This window comes from Babylonia areolata, chromosome 8 (assembly GCF_041734735.1).
Source record: "Babylonia areolata isolate BAREFJ2019XMU chromosome 8, ASM4173473v1, whole genome shotgun sequence".
In the NCBI taxonomy this organism is placed as follows: Eukaryota; Metazoa; Mollusca; class Gastropoda; order Neogastropoda; family Buccinidae; genus Babylonia; species Babylonia areolata.
The window spans coordinates 46,606,153-46,625,546 of NC_134883.1; the positions used below are offsets into that span (position 1 = coordinate 46,606,153).

At 50.3% G+C, this 19,394-nt stretch overlaps 1 long non-coding RNA gene across 1 annotated transcript; it reads right to left on the bottom strand.

The window, feature by feature from the left end:
* Positions 1-9,104: 9,104 nt before the first annotated feature.
* Positions 9,105-16,266, bottom strand: LOC143285208 (uncharacterized). Its single transcript, XR_013055673.1, has 3 exons — positions 16,062-16,266; positions 11,645-11,699; positions 9,105-9,767 (listed from the first exon to the last, which is right to left on the bottom strand). It is a non-coding gene; the product is annotated as an uncharacterized LOC143285208 (long non-coding RNA).
* Positions 16,267-19,394: the final 3,128 nt, after the last annotated feature.

Below are 19,394 nucleotides of genomic sequence, written 5' to 3' on the forward strand. Positions count from 1 at the left end.
CATGTTGTCCTACAGTACTGACCCACTATCGCCCTGTCCATGTTGTCCTACAGTACTGACCCACTATCATCCTGTCCTGTCCATGTCCAACAGTACTGACCCACTATCGCCCTGTCCATGTTGTCCTACAGTACTGACCCACTATCATCCTGTCCTGTCCATCTCCTACAGTACTGACCCACTATCGTCCTGTCCATATTGTCCTACAGCACTGACCCACTATCACCCTGTCCTGTCCATGTTGTCCTGCAGTACTGACCCACTATCACCCTGGACTGTCCAGGTTGTCCTGCAGTACTGACCCACTATCACCCTGGACTGTCCATGTTGTCCTGCAGTACTGACCCACTATCACCCTGTCCTGTCCATGTTGTCCTGCAGCACTGATCCACTATCACCCTGTCCTGTCCATGTTGTCCTGCAGCACTGATCCACTATCACCCTGTCCTGTCCATGTTGTCCTACAGCACTGATCCACTATCACCCTGTCCATGTTGTCCTACAGCACTAACCCACTATCACCCTGTCCTGTCCATGTTGTCCTACAGCACTGATCCACTATCGTCCTGTCCATGTTGTCCTACAGTACTGATCCACTATCGTCCTGTCCATGTTGTCCTACAGTACTGACCCACTATCACCCTCTCCTGTCCCATTGTTGTCCTCAGTTCTGCCCACTATCATCCTGTCCCTGCCATGTTGTCCTACAGTACTGGACCCACTATCACCCTGTCCTGTCCATGTTGTCCACAGCACTGACCCACTATCATCATGTCCTACAGTACTGACCCACTATTCATCTGTCCTAGCTAAACTGACCCTTCACCCTGTCCACATGGTCCAGGTCAGTGCCCCACATCCACCCCCCCATTTCTCATTACCCCTCCCCTTTCCCTTTTCCTACATATAAATATGACCTGTCATGTTGTCCACAATAAATATCGTTGTCTGTTGTCCACAGCATGATCTATGGCCCACTGTCCATGAGTTACGGGTTGCTATCACATGTCCTGCATGGTTGTCTACAGTACTGTTCCCTGGGGGCCACGCAGGATCCTATAGTGATCCATGTCTGGACTGGCCATATCACCTGGCAGTTTTTACTCCTTCACCTTCCTTCCTGGCCCACACCCACTTCACCTGCCTGTTATGATGTCCACGACTAAATATCATCTGTCCTTCGACTGTTTCACACTACCATACAATGGTCAGTTGTCTACACCTGATCACAGTCACACTGTCATGTTGTTGAGGATACTATCATGTGGACACTATCACCTGTCTTATTAGTGCAATGGTATGGGACACTATCCATTCCTTTGCCAAGCACGGGATATAGTCCTGGTCATGGGCAGCATGATACGATAAATGTCTGTCATGTTGTCTAAGACTATCCAATCGTCGCTGTTGTTACAGTATGACACTTACACTCACGTCCATGTTGCCTCAGTTCCCCCACTTATGTGTCTGGACCATAGTGTCACTGATGACTCACTATAAACCATGTCGTAAAGGTCATACAGCACTGACCCTACTCCTGTCATCCATGTCACGTACACCCACTATACACCAGTATACCTTAATGGGGGTTACAGCAGTGAGCATATGTCCTGTCCATGTGTTAAAAGAAAGGGAACTTCGTGTCCTTATGATCAGTACTGATATTTGTTTTTTTGTCCTACAGTTGACATATCATGTTGTCTTTAATAACTGAACATCATACTGTACCAGCCACAACCAAACGCCATGTCAAAACTACTGATCCCACTCTCGACCACTGATTGTCCCCACAGTACTGACCCACTATCATCACCTGTCCATGTCCTACAGCACTGACTCCACTATCATCCTGTCCTATCCATGTTGTCCGCAGTACTGACCCACTATCACCTGTCCATGTTGTCCAACAGTACTGACCCACTATCGCCTGTCCATGTTGTCCTACAGCACTACCCACTATCCCGCCTGTCCATGTTGTCCTACAGTCTGACCCACTATCACCCTGTCCTGTCCATGTCCAACAGTACTGACCCACTATCACCCTGTCCATGTTGTCCTACAGTACTGACCCACTATCATCCTGTCCTGTCCATTCCTACAGTACTGACCCACTATCGTCCTGTCCACTATATGACCACTATCACCTGTCCCCACTATCACACCCTGTCCTGTCCATGTTCCTCAGTACTGACCCACTATCATCGACTGTCCATTGTCCTACAGTACTGACCACTATCACCTACTGTCCATGTGTCCTGCAGTACTGACCCACTATCACCCTGTCCTGTCCATGTTGTCCTGCAGTACTGATCCACTATCACCCTGTCCTGTCCATGTTGTCCTACAGCACTGACCCACTATCATCCTGTCCATGTTGTCCTACAGCACTGACCACTATCATCCTGTCCATGTTGTCCTACAGTACTGAACCCACTATCACCATCTGTCCTGTCCATGTTGTCCTACAGCACTGACCCACTATCCGTCCTGTCCATGTTGTCCTACAGTACTGATCCCACTATCGTCCTGTCCATGTTGTCCTACAGTACTACCCACTATCACCCTCTCCTGTCCATGTTGTCCTCAGTTCTGACCCACTATCACCTGTCCTGTCCATGTTGTCCTACAGTACTGACCCACTATCACCCTGTCCTGTCCATGTTGTCCTACAGCACTGACCCACTATCCTCATGTCCTGTCATGTTTCTGGACCCACTATCACCTGTCCTGTCCATGTTGTCCTACAGTACTGACCCACTATCACCATCCTGTCCATGTTGTCCTACAGCACTGACCCACTATCATCCTGTCCTGTCCATGTCCTACAGTACTGACCCACTATCATCCTGTCCATGTCCTACAGTACTGACCCACTATCATCCTGTCCTGTCCATGTTGTCCTACAGCACTGACCCACTATCACCCTGTCCTGTCCATGTCCTACAGTACTGACCCACTATCATCCTGTCCTGTCCATGTCCTACAGTACTGACCCACTATCACCCTGTCCTGTCCATGTTGTCCTACAGTACTGACCCACTATCATCATCCTGTCCATGTCCTACAGTACTGACCCACTATCACCCTGTCCTGTCCATGTTGTCCTACAGTACTGATCCACTATCGTCCTGTCCATGTTGTCCTACAGTACTGATCCACTATCACCCTGTCCTGTCCATGTTGTCCTACAGTACTGACCCACAATCACCCTGTCCTGTCCATGTTGTCCTACAGTACTGACCCAATATCACCCTGTCCATGTTGTCCTACAGTACTGACCCAATATCATCCTGTCCATGTTGTCCTACAGTACTGATCCAATATCGTCCTGTCCATGTTGTCCTACAGCACTGATCCACTATCACCCTGTCCTGTCCATGTTGTCCTACAGTACTGACCCACTATCACCCTGTCCTGTCCATGTTGTCCTACAGTACTGACCCACTATCACCCTGGACCGTCCATGTTGTCCTACAGCACTGATCCACTATCACCCTGTCCTGTCCATGTTGTCCTGCAGTACTGACCCACTATCACCCTGTCCTGTCCATGTTGTCCTACAGTACTGACACTATCACCCTGTCCTGTCCATGTTGTCCTCCAGTTCTGACCCACTATCACCCTGTCCTGTCCATGTTGTCCTACAGTACTGACCCACTATCACCCTGTCCTGTCCATGTTGTCCTACAGTTCTGACCCACTATCACACTGTCCATGTTGTCCTACAGCACTGATCCACTATCACCCTGTCCATGTTGTCCTGCAGCACTGATCCACTATCACCCTGTGACCCACTATCACCCTGTCCTGTCCATGTTGTCCTACAGTTCTGACCCACTATCACACTGTCCATGTTGTCCTACAGCACTGATCCACTATCACCCTGTCCATGTTGTCCTGCAGCACTGATCCACTATCACCCTGTCCTGTCCATGTTGTCCTACAGTACTGATCCACTATCGTCCTGTCCATGTTGTCCTACAGTACTGACCCACTATCACCCTCTCCTGTCCATGTTGTCCTCAGTTCTGACCCACTATCATCCTGTCCTGTCCATGTTGTCCTACAGTACTGACCCACTATCACCCTGTCCTGTCCATGTTGTCCTACAGCACTGACCCACTATCATCCTGTCCTGTCCATGTCCTACAGTACTGACCCACTATCATCCTGTCCTCTCCATGTTGTCCTACAGTACTGACCCACTATCACCGTCCTGTCCATGTTGTCCTACAGCACTGACCCACTATCATCCTGTCCTGTCCATGTCCTACAGTACTGACCCACTATCATCCTGTCCTGTCCATGTTGTCCTACAGTACTGACCCACTATCACCCTGTCCTGTCCATGTCCTACAGTACTGACCCACTATCATCCTGTCCATGTCCTACAGTACTGACCCACTATCATCCTGTCCATGTCCTACAGTACTGACCCACTATCACCCTGTCCTGTCCATGTTGTCCTACAGTACTGACCCACTATCATCATCCTGTCCATGTCCTACAGTACTGACCCACTATCACCCTGTCCTATCCATGTTGTCCTGCAGTACTGACCCAATATCACCCTGTCCATGTTGTCCTACAGTACTGACCCACTATCGTCCTGTCCATGTTGTCCTACAGCACTAACCCACTATCACCCTGTCCTGTCCATGTTGTCCTCAGTTCTGACCCACTATCACCCTGTCCTGTCCATGTCCTACAGTACTGACCCACTATCACCCTGTCCTGTCCATGTTGTCCTACAGCACTGACCCACTATCATCCTGTCCTGTCCATGTCCTACAGTACTGACCCACTATCATCCTGTCCTGTCCATGTCCTACAGTACTGACCCACTATCATCCTGTCCATGTCCTACAGTACTGACCCACTATCATCCTGTCCTGTCCATGTCCTACAGTACTGACCCACTATCATCCTGTCCATGTCCTACAGTACTGACACACTATCATCATCCTGTCCATGTCCTACAGTACTGACCCACTATCACCCTGTCCTGTCCATGTTGTCCTACAGTACTGACCCACTATCACCCTGTCCTGTCCATGTTGTCCTACAGCACTGACCCACTATCATCCTGTCCATGTTGTCCTACAGCACTGACCCACTATCATCCTGTCCTTTCCATGTTGTCCTACAGTACTGACCCACTATCATCCTATCCTGTCCTGTCCATGTTGTCCTAAAGTACTGACCCACTAACATCCTGTCCTGTCCATGTTGTCCTACAGTACTAACCCACTATCATCCTGTCCTGTCCATGTTGTCCTACAGTACTAACCCACTATCACCCTGTCCTGTCCATGTTGTCCTCAGTTCTGACCCACTATCACCCTGTCCTGTCCATGTTGTCCTACAGTACTGACCCACTATCACCCTGTCCTGTCCATGTTGTCCTACAGCACTGACCCACTATCACCCTGTCCTGTCCATGTTGTCCTACAGCACTGACCCACTATCACCCTGTCCTGTCCATGTTGTCCTACAGCACTGACCCACTATCACCCTATCCTGTCCATGTTGTCCTACAGCACTGACCCACTATCATCTTGTCCTGTCCATGTTGTCCTACATTACTGACCCACTATCATCCTGTCCATGTCCTACAGTACTGACCCACTATCAACCTATCCATGTTGTCCTACAACACTGACCCACTATCGTCCTGTCCATGTTGTCCTACAGTACTGACCCACTATCACCCTGTCCTGTCCATGTTGTCCTACAGCACTGACCCACTATCACCCTGTCTTGTCCATGTTGTCCAACAGCACTGACCCACTATCGTCCCTGTCCTGTCCATGTTGTCCTACAACACTGACCCACTATCATCCTGTCCATGTTGTCCTACAGTACTGACCCACTATCACCCTGTCCTGTCCATGTTGTCCTACAGCACTGACCCACTATCACCCTGACCTGTCCATGTTGTCCTACAGCACTGACCCACTATCGTCCTGTCCTGTCCATGTTGTCCTGCAGTACTGACCCACTATCATCATCATCCTGTCCATGTCCTACAGTACTGACCCACTATCACCCTGTCCTGTCCATGTTGTCCTACAGTACTGACCCACTATCATCCTGTCCTGTTGACGTTGTCCTACAGTACTGACCCAATATCATCCTGTCCATGTTGTCCTGCAGTACTGATCCACTATCACCCTGTCCTGTCCATGTTGTCCTACAGCACTGACCCACTATCACCCTGTCCATGTTGTCCTACAGCACTGATCCACAATCACCCCGTCCTGTCCATGTTGTCCTACAGTACTGACCCACTATCGTCCTGTCCCATGTTGTCCTACAGCACTGACCCAATATCATCCTGTCCTGTCCATGCTGTCCTACAGTACTGACCCACTATCATCCTGTCCTGTCCATGTTGTCCTACAGTACTGACCCACTATCACCCTGTCCTGTCCATGTTGTCCTACAGTACTGACCCACTATGACCCAACGACACAAAGGACAGCTGTCCCTATGACACCCCCTTTCCAGGACATCACTCAATGTCAGCAGACGGCCCAGAGGCAACAGTTCCCCCACAGGGTGTGTCGTTCAGTCCGCTAGTTTCCTGGCGCTTCCCCATGTCCTGATAGCTCATGCATCGCGTCTGGAACTGTGCCCGACATGGCTGCCTCTTCTGACCGCCACACCACTGCTGACAGTCTGGAACACCTGGCAGTACTGACCCAATATCGTCCTGTCCATGTTGTCCTACAGCACTGACCCAATATCATCCTGTCCTGTCCATGCTGTCCTACAGTACTGACCCACTATCACCCTGTCCTGTCCATGTTGTCCAACAGTACTGACCCACTATCACCCTGTCCTGTCCATGTTGTCCTACAGTACTGACCCACTATCACCCTGTCCTGTCCATGTTGTCCTACAGCACTGATCCACTATCACCCTGTCCTGTCCATGTTGTCCTACAGTACTGACCCACTGTCACTATGTCCTGTCCATGTTGTCCTACAGCACTGATCCACTATCACCCTGTCCATGTTGTCCTACAGCACTGATCCACTATCGTCCTGTCCCATGTTGTCCTACAGTACTGACCCACTATCACCCTGTCCTGTCCATGTTGTCCTACAGTACTGACCCACTATCACCCTGTCCTGTCCATGTTGTCCTACAGTACTGACCCACTATCACCCTGTCCTGTCCATGTTATCCTCAGTTCTGACCCACTATCACCCTGTCCTGTCCATGTTGTCCTACAGTACTGACCCACTATCACCCTGTCCTGTCCATGTTGTCCTACTGTACTGACCCACTATCACCCTGTCCTGTCCATGTTGTCCTCAGTTCTGACCCACTATCACCCTGTCCTGTCCATGTTGTCCTACAGTACTGACCCACTATCACCCTGTCCTGTCCATGTTGTCCTACAGTACTGACCCACTATCACCCTGTCCTGTCCATGTTGTCCTACAGTACTGACCCACTATCACCCTGTCCTGTCCATGTTGTCCTAAGTACTGACCCACTATCATCCTGTCCTGTCCATGTTATCCTACAGCACTGACCCACTATCATCCTGTCCTGTCCATGTCCTACAGTACTGACCCACTATCATCCTGTCCATGTCCTACAGTACTGACCCACTATCATCCTGTCCTGTCCATGTCCTACAGTACTGAGCCACTATCATCCTGTCCATGTCCTACAGTACTGACCCACTATCATCCTGTCCATGTCCTACAGTACTGACCCACTATCATCCTGTCCTGTTGATGTTGTCCTACAGTACTGACCCAATATCATCCTGTCCATGTTGTCCTGCAGTACTGACCCAATATCGTCCTGTCCATGTTGTCCTGCAGTACTGATCCACTATCACCCTGTCCTGTCCATGTTGTCCTGCAGTACTGACCCAATATCATCCTGTCCATGTTGTCCTACAGTACTGACCCAATATCATCCTGTCCTGTCCATGATGTCCTGCAGTACTGATCCACTATCACCCTGTCCTGTCCATGTTGTCCTCAGTTCTGACCCAATATCACCCTGTCCTGTCCATGTTGTCCTACAGTACTGACGCAATATCACCCTGTCCTGTCCATGTTGTCCTACAGCACTAACCCACTATCACCCTGTCCTGTCCAAGTTGTCCTACAGTACTGACCCACTATCGTCCTGTCCATGTTGTCCTACAGCACTGATCCACTATCACCCTGTCCTGTCCATTTGTCCTACAGCACTGACCCACTATCACCCTGTCCATGTTGTCCTACAGTACTGACCCACTATCACCCTGTCCATGTTGTCCTACAGTACTGATCCACTATCACCCTGTCCTGTCCATGTTGTCCTACAGTACTGACCCACTATCACCCTGTCCATGTCCTACAGCACTGATCCACTACCACCCTGTCCATGTTATCCTACAGTACTGACCCACTATCGTCCTGTCCCATGTTGTCCTACAGCACTGACCCAATATCCTGTCCTGTCCATGCTGTCCTACAGTACTGACCCACTATCATCCTGTCCTGTCCATGTTGTCCTACAGTACTGACCCACTATCACCCTGTCCTGTCCATGTTGTCCTACAGTACTAACCCACTATCACCCTGTCCTGTCCATGTTGTCCTCAGTTCTGACCCACTATCACCCTGTCCTGTCCATGTTGTCCTACAGTACTGACCCACTATCACCCTGTCCTGTCCATGTTGTCCTACAGCACTGACCCACTATCATCTTGTCCTGTCCATGTTGTCCTACAGCACTGACCCACTATCACCCTGTCCATGTTGTCCTACAGTACTGACCCACTATCCTGTCCATGTCCTACAGTACTGAACAAATATCAACCTGTCCATGTTGTCCTACAACACTGACCCACTATCGTCCTGTCCATGTTGTCCTACAGTACTGACCCACTATCACCCTGTCCTGTCCATGTTGTCCTACAGCACTGACCCACTATCTTCCTGTCCTGTCCATGTTGTCCTACAACACTGACCCACTATCGTCCTGTCCATGTTGTCCTACAGCACTGACCCACTATCACCCTGTCCTGTCCATGTTGTCCTACAGCACTGACCCACTATCACCCTGTCCTGTCCATGTTGTCCTACAGCACTGACCCACTATCGTCCTGTCCTGTCCATGTTGTCCTACAGTACTGACCCACTATCGTCCTGTCCTGTCCATGTTGTCCTTCAGTACTGACCCACTATCACCCTGTCCATGGTGTCCTACAGTACTGACCCACTATCACCTTGTCCTGTCCATGTTGTCCTACAGCACTGACCCACTATCACCCTGTCCATGTTGTCCTACAGTACTGACCCACTATCACCCTGTCCATGTTGTCCTACAGCACTGACCCACTATCGTCCTGTCCTGTCCATGTTGTCCTACAGTACTGACCCACTATCACCCTGTCCATGTTGTCCTACCGTACTGACCCACTATCACCCTGTCCTGTCCATGTTGTCCTACAGCACTGACTACAGTACTGACCCACTATCACCCTGTCCTGTCCATGTTGTCCTACAGTACTGACCCACTATGACCCAACGACACAGAGGACAGCTGTCCCTATGACACCCCCTTTCCAGGACATCACTCAATGTCAGCAGACGGCCCAGAGGCAACAGTTCCCCCACAGGGTCTGTCGTTCAGTCCGCTTGTTTCCTGGCGCTTCCCCATGTCCTGATAGCTCATGCATCGCGTCTGGAACTGTACCCGACATGGCTGCCTCTTCTGACCGCCACACCACTGCTGACAGTCTGGAACACCTGGCCACACATCTGTACTTAAGCCACTAGTGGTCCACCATTTATCTTCACTGTCAAATAAATCTATCAAGATAATTATCAACATTTTTTTCAATTATTTTGTTCTCGATTTCTCCATCAAATTCAGCTGCATATACACTACTGAGTACTCCAAAGGATAATGGTACACCTTCAAAATGAACATCGTCAGACTATATACACCCATGCGTACAGCCCACATCAACACTGTCACACTTCATGCAGTCACCATTTTCACATGACAAGCATCGTCCCTGACCCATTATCTGTTGGAACTACACAGTGCACCCATTGCCTGGCAAGACAGGTGGGTGGACACTTTTAGATGGTGGCAGCATCTGTTCTTCAGCAACAGAGCAAGTGATATTGCATGCTGGGACTGAAGCCTTGTATTAATCATGATAATGACAATACTACTACTAGCGATAATGATAATATTAATAACAACAACAATTACACGAAGGGTGCATGATAAGTATCTGAACAGAAACAACAGAATTACAAAGCCAGTATACACACTGCTGCAGCAACGTTGGACTTCCTGGCAGAATACAGTGCACAGTTGTGACTGGTTTCTGTTCCCTTTGGAAAAGCAGCAGAAGAGAGGAAAGTAGTTGCTGAGTGCTGAAGATGTTCAAGCTTTCTTTGAGGGCATTATTTTGGCACGTGGTTTAAAAAGAATGGGGACATGCATGAACGCTGAGGGAAGATACATCAATAGTCTGGAATGGTCATTTTATAATATGTAAGTGTGCCCAGGTGGCTGCAATCAGATACTATGCCCACATGACTACATTCAGATAGCATGCCCACATGGTTACATTCAGATAGCATGCTCACATGGCTACATTAAGATACCATGCCCATATGACTGCAGTCAAACTATGCCCACATGGCTACATTCAGATTCCATGCCCACATGGCTACATTCAGATACTATTGCCACATAACTACATTCAGGTACCATGCCCACATGGCTGCATTCAGATACTATGCCCACATGGCTACATTCATATATCATGCCCACATGGCTGCATTCAGATATCATGCCTACATGGCTACATTCAGACATGCCCACATGGTTACATTAAGATATGGCTACATTCGGACACCATGCCCACATGGTTGCATTCAGACACCATGCCCACATGGCTACACTAAGATATGGCTACATTCAGACACCATGCCCACATGGCTACATTCAGACACCATGCCCACATGACTACATTCAGATACCATGCCCCACATGGCTACATTCAGATACGTATCAAGCACCCTTCGTTTAGCGCTTTCAAACTTCTCAAAGCACTCTACAATATAACACTTCAGTCTGAAAAAGCACACGCGCACACAATCACACGTACGCACACAACCTACACACACACAAGGAAGAAATAGATGCAAACCCACAGACTACATTATATGACTGAGCAGCAGACAGCACACCACTCAGTGACTGTCACAGTGACACATCGGGGCAGGTCTCCCTGCGCACACCACCATCAGCTGTGATACCCAGTGAATGCAGCTTTGGAGACAAGACAATACCAATGTTATGAGACAGTGGACAGATCCAATGGTCTTGCTGAGACAATCCTCCAGGGAACTGTTGGTGAAGGGAAGTGGAGGGGAAGACAAACATTGATGGGCTGGCAAGACTGCAGAATGGACACAGGCTCTGGCACAAAACTGACAGAGAAGGGGAATGTACTTCAGTAAGGCGTCTCCATGACTTCACGTGATGAAGGGAGAAGATCACCACCACAATGGATTGTTTTGTTGTTTTTCATCCAGTGCTGGGGTACACTTTCAATTTCAAACCTGTCTTATTTTTACTCATTCAGTACAGATGGGCATACCTTCAAACTGACCAAACGAAGCCTAGCAACAGACGTCGGGTATCAGTCACAGGCCCTGCAACAGACATTAGAAGGGGTACAGTGAAGGGGTGTCAGCAGTACAGTGAAGGGGTGTCAGCAGTACAATGAAGGTGTCAGCAGTACAATGAAAGGGGGTGTCAGCAGTACAGTGAAGGGGGTATCAGCAGTGTGAAGGGCTACCAGCAATACAGTGAAGGGGGTGTCAGCAGTACAATGAAGGGGTGTCAGCAGTACGGTGAAAGGGTCAGCAGTACAATGTAGGGGTGTCAGCAGTAAAGTGAAAGGGTCAGCAGTACAGTGAAGGGGGTGTCAAGTGAAGGGGTGTCAGCAGTACAGTGAAGGGGTCAGCAGTACAATGAAGGGGGTGTCAGTAGTACAATGAATGAGGGGGTTGTCAACAGTACAGTGAAGAGGTGTCGGCATACAATGAAGGGGGTGTCAGCAGTTGAAGGGGGTGTCAGCAGTACAGTGAAGGGGGTGTCAGCAGTACAGTGAAGAGGTGTCAGCATACAATGAAGGGGGTGTCAGCAGTACAGTGAAGGGGTGTCAGCATACAAGGGGGTGTCAGCAGTACAGTGAAGGAGTGTCAGCAGTACAGTGAAGGTTTCAGCAGTACAATTAAGAGGGTGTCAAGTGAAGGGGAGTCAGGGGTACAGTGAAGGGGTGTCAGCAGTACAGTGAAGGGCAGTACAGTGAAGGGGGTGTCATCAGTGCAGTGAAGTGGTATCAGCAGTACAATGAAGGGGTGTCAGCAGTACAGTGAAGGGGTGTCAGCAGTACAGTGAAGGGGGTGTCATCAGTGCAGTGAAGTGGTGTCAGCAGTACAATGAAGGGGTGTCAGCAGTACAGTGAAGGGGTGTCAGCAGTAAAGTGAAGTGGTGACAGCAGTACAGTGAAGGGGTGTCAGCAGTACAATGGAGGGGGTATCAGCAGTAAAGTGAAGGGGCGTCAGCAGTACAGTGAAGGGGTGTCAGCAGTAAAGTGAAGTGGTGACAGCAGTACAGTGAAGGGGTGTCAGCAGTACAATGGAGGGGGTATCAGCAGTAAAGTGAAGGGGCGTCAGCAGTACAGTGAAGGGGGTGTCAGCAGTACAGTGAAGGTGTCAGCAGTACAGTGAAGGGGTGTCAGCAGTACAATGGATGGGGTATCAGCAGTAAAATGAAGGGATGTCAGCAGTACAGTGAAGGGGTGTTGATGACAGTGAAGGGGTGTCAGCAGTACAATAAAGAGGGGTGGGGGGTGGGGTGTCAGCAGTACAATGAAGGGGGTGTCAGCAGTCAGCAGTACAGTGAAGTGGTCAGCTGTACAGTGAAGGGGGTATCAGCAGTAGTGAAAGGGTGTCAGCAGTACAATGAAGGGGGTGTCAGCAGTAAAGTGAAGGGCTGTCACCAGTACAGTGATGTCAGCAGTACAATGAAGAGGGTGTCAAGTGAAGGGGTGTCCGGGGTAGTCAAGGGGGTGTGAAGTGAAGGTGTGTCATCAGTACAGTGAAGTGGTGTCAGCAGTACAATGAAGGGGGTGTCAGCAGTACAATGAAGGGGGTGTCAGCAGTACAAACTACAATGGAGGGGTTTCAGCAGTACAGTGAAGGGGGTGTCAAGTGAAGGGGTGTCATCAGTAAAATGAAGGGTGTACAATGAAGGGGTGTCATCAGTACAGTGAAGGGGTGTCAGCAGTTCAATCAAGGGGGTGTCAGCAGTACAGTGAAGGGGTGTCAGCATACAATGAAGGGGGTGTCAGCATCCAATGAAGGGGGTGTCAGCAGTACAGTGAAGAAGTGTCAGCAGTACAGTGAAGGGGTGTCAACATACAATGAAGGGGGTGTCAGCAGTACAGTGAAGAAGTGTCAGCAGTACAGTGAAGGTTTCAGCAGTGCAATGAAGAGGGTGTCAAGTGAAGAGTCAGGGATACAGTAAAGGGGTGTCAGCAGTACAGTGAAGGGGGTGTCAGCAGTACAGTGAAGTGGTGTCAGCAATACAATGAAGGGGTGTCAGCAGTACAATGGAGGGGGTATCAGCAGTAAAGTGAAGTTGTGACAGCAGTACAGTGAAGGGGTGTCAGCAGTACAGTGAAGTGGTGACAGCAGTAAAGTGAAGGGGTGTCAGCAGTACAATGAAGAGGGGTGGGGGAGGTGTCAGCAGTACAATGAAGTGGTGTCAGCAGTACAATGGAGGGGATATCAGCAGTAAAGTGAAGTGGTGTCAGCAGTACAGTGAAGGGGGTGTCAGCAGTAAAGTGAAGGTGTCAGCAGTACAGTGGTGTCAGCAGTACAAATGGTGGGGGTATCAGCAGTAAAGTGAAGGGGTGTCAGCAGTAAAGTGAAGGGGTGTTGATGTCAATGAAGGGGTGTCAGCAGTACAATGAAGAGGGGTGGGTGTGTCAGCAACACAATGAAGGGGGTGTCAGCAGTACAGTGAAGGGGTGTCAGGAACACAATGAATGGGGTGTCAGCAGTACAATGAAGGGGTGTCAGCAGTGCAATGAAGGGGGTGTCAGCAGTACAGCGAAGTGGTCAGCAGTACAGTGAAGGGAGTGTCAGCAGTACAGTGAAAGGGTGTCAGCAGTACAATGAAGGGGGTGTCAGCAGTAAAGTGAAGGGCTGTCACCAGTACAGTGGTGTCAGCAGTACAATGAAGAGGGTGTCAAGTGAAGGGGTGTCAGGGGTACAGTGAAGTGGGTGTCAACTGAAGGTGTGTCATCAGTACAGTGAAGGGGGTGTCAGCAGTCAGCAGTACAGTGAAGTGGTGTCAGCAGATACAATGAAGGGGGTGTCAGCAGTACAGTGAAAGGCTGTCAGCAGTACAGTGAAGGGGTGTCAGCAGTACAATGGAGGGATGTCAGCAGTACAGTGAAGGGGTGTTGCTGACAATGAAGGGATGTCAGCAGTACAATGAAGAGGGTGGGGGTTTCAGCAGTACAATGAAGGGGATGTCAGCAGTACAGTGAAGGTGACAGCAGTACAATGATGGGGGTGTCAGCAGTACAATGAAGGGGTCAGCAGTACAATGAAGGGGGTATCGGCAGTACAGTAAAGGTTTCAGCAGTTCAGTGAAAGGGGTGTCAGCACAATGAAGGAGGTGTCAGCAGTACAATGAAGGAGTGCCATGAAGGGAGTGTCAGCAGTACAATGAATGGGGTGTCAGCAGTACAATGAAGGAGTGCCATGAAGGGGGTGTCAGCAGAACAGTGAAGGGGGTGTCAGCAGTACAATGAAGGAGTGCCATGAAGGGAGTGTCAGCAGTACAAAGAAGGGGGTGTCAGCAGTACAATGAAGGGGGTGTCAGCAGTACAATGAAGGAGTGCCATGAAGGGGGTGTCAGCAGAACAGTGAAGGGGGTGTCAGCAGTACAATGAAGGGGGTGTCAGCAGTACAGTGAAGGGGTGTCAGCAGTACAGTGAAGGGGTGTCAGCAGTACAATGAAGGGGGTGTCAGCAGTACAATGAAGGAGTGTCATGAAGGGGGTGTCAGCAGAACAGTGAAGGGGGTGTCAGCAGTACAATGAAGGGGGTGTCAGCAGTACAGTGAAGGGGTGTCAGCAGTACAAAGAAGGGGGTGTCAGCAGTACAATGAAGGGGGTGTCAGCAGTACAATGGGGTCAGCAGTCCAACTGTATCATTATCAGGATTATCATTTTGGTTGGTAGTAGCTGTAGTAGTAGTAATAATAGTGGAAGCAGCAGCAGTAGTGGTAGCATAGAGTGATTACTCCTGTCAGGTTCATTATCATTCGGATAATTATGACATTTCCCCATACGAGGCATGGGACAGAGAAAGGGTGTGGAGAGGAAATCTTTTTCAATTGCGCACATGCGCACATGTGTGTGTGTGTGTGTGTCTGTGTGTTTCCTGAACGTGGCTTTTTTTTCTTTTTTTTATTCAATTATCTTTTCATTTTTAAACTGTATTGTTTTATTTCATACTATTTAAATTGTACATATTTTCCTGTATTATTTAATGGGCTCTCAATGCCTTACCTCTATTCAACGTTTTACGAAAATGTGGTGTAGCACATATGGATCAGTCCGCACGATTCGACGCCTCCGTCCTTTACACTGATGACTGATCCAATGTTAGCATCATTAATCATAACACCTATTTTACCGGCAATGCTTGTGCATGTATGAAACGATATTACCATTTGTAGATATTCTAACCCTTTTTCAGTGGATTTCGACTATTTTGTACGTTGTTTTTCTCAGTTTTGATGTGATCAGTCATCAAAATAACGTGCCACCATCTTGCTTTTTTCGTTTTTTGTCCCCACAAACCATGGATATGTAAACAAAAAGTGCAATAATCTAGGATGCTAAAATAGGACAATACCGACTGAAATGATTGGGAAGGCAGTGGGAAAGTGCCCGTCAGTGTGAGTGTCAGTGGGCAGCCTGCCCCTCACCTGACACCGTGCACGTCATGGCGGCCTCTATGTTCAACAGTGCAGTCATGGTCACACAGGTCCGGGATTTCCTCCGTCACAGCTCGCTCATACCATGTTTGGAAACTTGCTGCAGCAAACTTCACCCAGGTCCTTGTACTTACCGGCAGCAGAGGAAACACAGGCAAAAGCCGTCGCAGTTTACAACACACAGTGTTGAAGTGTTTTGAAACACCGACGTCCTTTGCCCCGCAAACTGTCACAGGTCCGCACTGAATATTGTCAGTGTCAAGACTGGATCTGGTCACCACTCACCTGCCCTCTGACCCGCTGCGAAAACCATGTGCACGTGCACAGTGGGCATGTCAACACTGGCTGCACGATTTCTGCAGTCAAACTCTGATGGGGGGAGGGGGACCTGCCTCACTTGCTGTGCACCCAGTCTTTGAGGACTCATTTCCTTTACATCTGTTCACCTTGGAACGGTAGAAGCTGAAGAAGAAGAGAGTGAGAGAGAAAAAGAGCGAGAGAAAGGAAACGAAACGAATTTTTATTTCACGAGGGTAGTGAAGCACAGCTGCTTTTTTACATCCAGCCTCGAGTGTGTGCCGTGTGTGTGTGTGTGTGCGTGTGGTGTGATGAGAGGGGTATGTTGTGTTGGGAGGGGTGTAGTGTAGTAAGGGGGAGGGGTGTAGTGTGGTGAGGGGGAGGGGTATAGTATGATGGGAGGGTGTAGTGCGGTGAGGGGGAGGGGTGTAGTGTGGTGAGGGGGAGGGGTATAGTATGATGGGAGGGTGTAGTGCGGTAAGGGGGAGGGGTGTAGCTGGTAAGGGGGAGGGGTATAGTATGATGGGAGGGTGTAGTGCGGTGAGGGGGAGGGGTGTAGTGTGGTATGGGGGAGGAGTGTAGTGTGGTAAGGGGCAAGGGTGTAGTGTGGTGAGAGGGAGGGGTGTAGTGTAGTAAGGGGGAGGGGTGTAGTGTGGTGAGGGGGAGGGGTATAGTATGATGGGAGGGTGTAGTGCGGTGAGGGGGAGGGGTGTAGTGTGGTATGGGGGAGGAGTGTAGTGTGGTAAGGGGCAAGGGTGTAGTGTGGTGAGAGGGAGGGGTGTAGTGTGGTAAGGAGGAGGGGTGTAGTGTGATGGGAGGGTGTAGTGTGGTAAGGGGAGGGGTGTAGTGTGGTGTGGGGGAGGGGTATAGTGTGATGGGAGGGGTGTAGTGTGGTGAGGGGGAGGGGTGTAGTGTGATGGGAGGGGTGTAGTGTGGTGAGGGGGAGGGGTGTAGCGTGGTAAGAGGGAGGGGTATAGTGTGATGGGAGGGTGTAGTGTGGTAAGGAGGGGTATAGTTTGATAGGATGGTATTGTGTGGTAAGGGGGAGGAGTATAGTGTGGTAAGGGGGAGCGGTGTAGTGTGATGGGAGGAGTGTAGTGTGGTAAGGGGGAGGGGTATAGTGTGATAGGAGGGTATAGTGTGGTAAGGGGGAGGGGTGTAGTGTGATGGGAGGGGTGTAGTGTGGTGAGTGGGAGGGTTGTAGTCTGGTAAGGGTGTAGTGTGGTAAAGGAAAGGGGAGTAATGTGGTAAGGGGAAGGGATGTAGTGTAGTAAGGGGGAGGGGTGTAGTGTGATGGGAGGGGTGTAGTGTTGTAAGGGGGAGGGATGTAGTTGGCAAGGTGGAGGGTTATAGTGTGATATGGGGGGAGGGGTGTAGTATGGTGAGGGGAGGGGTGTAGTGTGGTAAGGGTGAGCGGTATAGTGTGGTACGTGGGAGGGGTGTAGTGAGGTAAGGGGGAGGGGTATAGTGTGATGGGAGGGGTGTAGTGTGGTAAAGGGGAGGGGTGTAGTGTGGTAAGGGGGAGGGATGTAATGTAGCAAGGGGGAGGATTGTAGTGTGATGGGAGGGGTGTAGTTTTGTAAGGGGGAGGGGTGTAGAGGGGTGTAGTGTGGTAAGGGGAGGGATGTAGTTGGTAAAGTGGAGGGTTATAGTGTAATACAGGGGGAGAGGTGTAGTATGGTGAGGGGAGGGATGTAGTGTGGTAAGGGGGAGGGATGTAGTGTGGTAAGGTTGAGGGGTATAGTGTGGTACAGGGAAGGGGTGTAGTGAGGTAAGGGGGAGGGGTATAGTGTGATGGGAGGGGTGTAGTGTGGTAAAGGGGAAGGTATAGTGTGGTAAGGGGAGGGGTGTAGTGTGATGAGAGGGGTGCAGTGTGTAAGGGGGAGGGGTATAGTTCGATGGGAGGGGTGTAGTGTGATGGGAGGGGTGTAGTGTGGTAAGGGGAAGGAGTGTAGTGTGATAAGGGGGAGGGGTGTAGCGTGGTAAGGGGGAGGGGTGTAGTGTGATGGGCGGATGTAGTGTGATAAGGGGGAGGGGTGTAGTGTGGTAAAGGGAGGGGTGTAGTGTGATGGGAGGGGTGTAGTATGGTAAGGATGTGTGGTAAGGGGGAGGGATGTAGTTGGTAAGGGGTAGGGGTGCAGTGTGGTAAGGGGGAGGGATGTAGTTGGTAAGGGGGAGGGGTGTAGTGTGATGGGAGGGTATAGTGTGGTAAGGGGGAGGGGTGTAGTGTGGTATGGGGGAGCAGTGTAGTGTGATGGGAGGGGTGTAGTGTGGTAAGGGGGAGGGCTGTAGTGTGATGGGAGGGGTATAGTGTGATAAGTGAGAGGGGTATAGTGTGATGGGAGGTGTGTATTGTGGTAAGGGGGAGGGGTGTAATGTGGTAAGGGGGAGGGGTGTAGAGTGATGGGAGGGGTGTGGTGTGGTGAGGGCGAGGGGTGTAGTGTGGTAAGGGGGAGGGGTGTAGTGTGGTGAGGGCGAGGGATGTGGTGTGGTAAGGGGGAGGGATGTAGTGTGGTAAGGGGTAGTGTGGTAAGGGGGAGAGATGTAGTGTGGTAAGGGTGGAGGTGTAGTGTGATGGGAGGGGTATAGTGTGGTAAGGGGGAGGGTGTCGTGTGGTAAGGGGGAGGGTGCAGTGTGGTAAGGGGAGGTTTAGTGTGGTAAGGTGGAGGGATGTAGTGTGGTAATGGGGAGGGATGTAGTGTGATGGGAGGGGCATAGTGTGGTAAGGGGATGTCGTGTGTTAAGGGGGAGGGGTGTAATGTGATGGGAGGGGTGTAGTGTGTTAAGGGGGAGGGTGTAGTGTGGTAAGGGGGGGTGTAGTGTGGTAAGGTGGAGGGATGTAGTGTGGTAATGGGGAGGGATGTAGTGTGATGGGAGGGGCATAGTGTGGTAAGGGGGAGGGTGTCATGTGTTAAGGGGGAGGGATGTAGTGTGATGGGAGGGGTGTAGTGTGGTAAGGGGGAGGGTGTAGTGTGGTAAGGGGGGGGGTGCAGTGTGGTAAGGTGGAGGGATGTAGTGTGGTAATGG